Here is a 3,820-nt window from a genome sequence, read left to right as displayed (position 1 = left end):
CAGGCTGAAAAGAAAGAAAAATCTCCGACAGATGAATATTATTGAGCCATTTCGGTGACTGAGTACGTTTAGTGATCAACACATGATCTCTCTCTACCGAATGTTCCGGACACGAGTTCCGACCTGGACAAAAATTTCACCGGATCTTTTGTCCTCGTATTTACTATTTGCCCGAAAGTGCAGGAAAATTACGTACAATGAGAATAATATAAATTCACAAGAATTATTCCGGAAGTTCATCTAGATGTCAGAATCTCGCACGTTTGTTACAAAACGTTGTTTCCAGGGTGAACTAAAAGTTTACATTTTGGTGCCTTCCGAAAATGTTACTCTTACATTTCAATAATAATAATAATAATAATAATAATAATAATAATAATAATAATATCGTCTTTATTGAGAGGGCGTGTTTCGGCCTCGCGGGCCGTTCTTACAACAAACCCTTTAAAAAAACACATATTCCAATTGACACTTTAACACTTCTCGAAAATCATTGTTCGCAGTAGAAAGAATAAAAGTAAAAAATAAAAATAAAACATTCATACCTATAATGTAAAACAATTAATGTACTGAAAGTACAGACTTAAATCTAAAACCACAATTAGAATAGAATTATTACAGCTAATACTAAAACCAATACCTCATTCCTATTCATTACAGAAAAGACAAATCCAGACACTATTGTTTGGACAGTAGATGTTTCTTTAGATTTAATTTGTGTGTTCCAGGGTGAAGCTCCCCTGAGGTCAGTGGTGGGGGGAGGTCATTCCATTCTTTTATTGCGGTGACTATGAAAGAGTTTCCATAGAATGTTGTTCTGTGTACAGGAATCGTGAATTGTGTTTTTTGACGAAGATTAATTTGTTTTCCTCTCTTCCTGTACGGAGCAATTTTATCATATAAATATCTTGGTTCCTTATTGTACAGGATCCTGTACAATAACGACAATGCCAAAAATGTTCTCCTATTCTTAACGTTTAACCAATTAAGTTCCTGTAAGTACGGGGAAACATGTTCTCTTCTTTTGACATTCAATATAAATCTTATGCAACTGTTTTGAAGTTTTTGTAGCTTGTAATTTAGGGCACTGTTGATATTCATAAATACGGGGGAAGCATAATCAATTTTTGGCATTACAAGTGTGTTGACTAGATGAGTTTTCGTTTCTTTGCTTAGCATAGGTTTGAATGGAAAAAGTGATTTCAGTTTGGCTATCGAGTTTTTAATTGTGTGCGTGACATGAGGACCCCAATGTAGATTCTCGTCCAATGTTATGCCAAGGTTGCGTGCTGTTTCTACTTTCTGTATTTTGGAATTATTCAGTGTAGGGAGGGGGAGTTTTAATTGTTCTAACTTTTTGAGGTTACTCGTTGTGCCTAAAGTTAAAATGTAAGACTTGGATGAATTTAATTTGAGTGCATTACATTCAGACCATTTAGATATTGAATTGAGGTCCTGTTGCAATGCGTCTAGGGCCATTGCACTGTTTCTTAATGGTGTTTGTATATATATTTGTGTGTCATCCGCATACTGGTGGTATTTGCAGTGTTTTAGTGCATCATTAAAATCTTTGATGTATTGGGAAAATAGGATAGGTCCTAGAATACTTCCTTGTGGTACTCCTTGTTTGATATCAAGCCATTTAGACATGCACGATTTATTATCATGTACTAATTTTACACATTGTTGCCTGTTCGTTAGATAAGACCGAAACCATAACAATTCTTTATTTTTTATGCCGATAGATTTCAATTTCTCTGCCAAGAGGTTGTGATTTATGGAGTCAAATGCCTTGGTGTAATCAAGGAGTACCAGGAATGAAATTTTACCATTATCCATCCCCTTGGCTATGTCATCAACAACGCTAACTAAAGTCGTTACCGTACTGTGCTGTTTTCTGAAGCCTGATTGATATGGAGAATAGTGGTCATGCAACATCAGATGGTCTACTAATTGTTCTTTTACTATGCGTTCTATAACTTTAGACATAATTGGTAGTACGCTTATTGGTCTTAGATCTTTAACATCAAGGGAAACAGTGGTTTTCGGTACGGGCGTCACTACGGCTTTTTTCCAATCTTCGGGAAATACCCCTTGCGATAGAGAGCAGTTTAAGATGTGAGTTAGGCTCTGTAGGCAATGCGGGATGCAGAGTCTCAACATTTTTAGACTGATGCCATCATGACCCTTGGCATTGGAATGTAGTTTTTTGACCTCTTTCAACACGGTAGCCTCATTAACCTTCTTCAGTTTGAAGGTTCCGGTTGTCTGCCGTGTTTTATATGACTCGATTAATTTCTCAACCTCGGTCGTGTTTGTTTGCTGACAAGCAGAATTTACAAAAAAGTCGTTTATTGCATCCGCATTGAGTACACTTGAAGGTAAGTAGAAGGTAAACGACTTAAAGTCAATCGCTATTTAATATTCGCAATTCATTTGCACGTACTTATAACTAATTTGCACGGGTTTTAATTAATTTGCGCGTACTTAGAATTCATTTGCAAGTACTTAGAATACTTTACATTTATGTATTTGCATGTTTATAACTTTTTATGAATATATAATTATTTATTTTATGAAAAATATGTATATAGAAGGTAATTAGAGGTACTAAACGCTATGCATATGTTTTTATATTCATTACTGCAAAGTATGTAATGTATAAATCGATAATAATTAATGTTTATAGTATTGAAAATAAGAGTTTATGGTTTATGAACAGCTATGAACGGTGGTAATGGGTGTAGGTACAGGTCCAATTACGAAAGAAGACGGTCCTGGTATTCGAACCCGCGATATGTAATATTATTAATTAGTACTATGTAATAATTGCATTATATTATGAAACACGGTGGTGCAACACGCTAGACAGAAGACGGTGAACTCCGCGCTCCGCGCTGAGGGTAGACGAGAAAGGAATTTGGGAGATGTGCGGTCAAGGTCAAATGACGTCACAACGTCAGGACAAAGAAGGAACCTGATTGACCAATCAGAGAACGCGTCGGTAGATTTTCAGAACCGGTTTTTTCAAGGTTAACCAGTACGCAAGAACAGGGGAAAGCTATGCAATGCTGTAGGGCAGGGGAGGGATTCAACCAGACAACAAAGGATGTCTGGAAATACGCAGCAAGGGTTAAATCTCTGAAGCTATGCGGTTTCCGCCGCCAATTAATATTCCGCTCAGGTTTGCCTTCAAGGCACAGGACGCTTTAGCGCAGGGTCTTTTTATCTGTACTATGAAGAAGGGAGAGCTATTAGGGACGGGGCCTACAGTTTTTACCATTTGCTTTTATCACGGGGTAACGAACCTAGGACCCTTTGATTATTGATTTAGGTAGTAAATGTATGTTACTGTGTGCTATTTAACTTAATTTTGAGTTTATTTTTTACCAAACTTTGACTTTATGTCAAACATTTTCACAGCTTATTTTTATTTTTACAAAAATAACACTATTTGTACTATTCAGGCAACATTTTTCATTAAATTTTGGATTCACAAAGACATTTTTTCAACTTTTAACTTATTATTTTACAATTTTATGTTAATTTTTTACCAAAATAACACTATTTGTACTATTCAGGCAACATTTTTTCATTAAATTTTGGACTCACAAAGACATTTTTTCAACTTTTAACTTATTATTTTACAACTTTAAGTTAATTTTTTACCAAAATGACACTATTTGTACTATTCAAGCAATATTTTTTATTAAATTTTGGATTCACAAAGACATTTTTTCAACTTTTAACTTATTATTTTACAACTTTATGTTAATTTTTACCAAAATAACACTATTTGTACTATTCAGGCAACATTTTT

The sequence above is a fragment of the Lepisma saccharinum genome, chromosome 1 (assembly GCF_977018435.1).
Source record: "Lepisma saccharinum chromosome 1, izLepSacc3.1, whole genome shotgun sequence".
Lineage (NCBI taxonomy): Eukaryota > Metazoa > Arthropoda > Insecta > Zygentoma > Lepismatidae > Lepisma > Lepisma saccharinum.
This window is presented reverse-complemented; position numbering follows the sequence as displayed.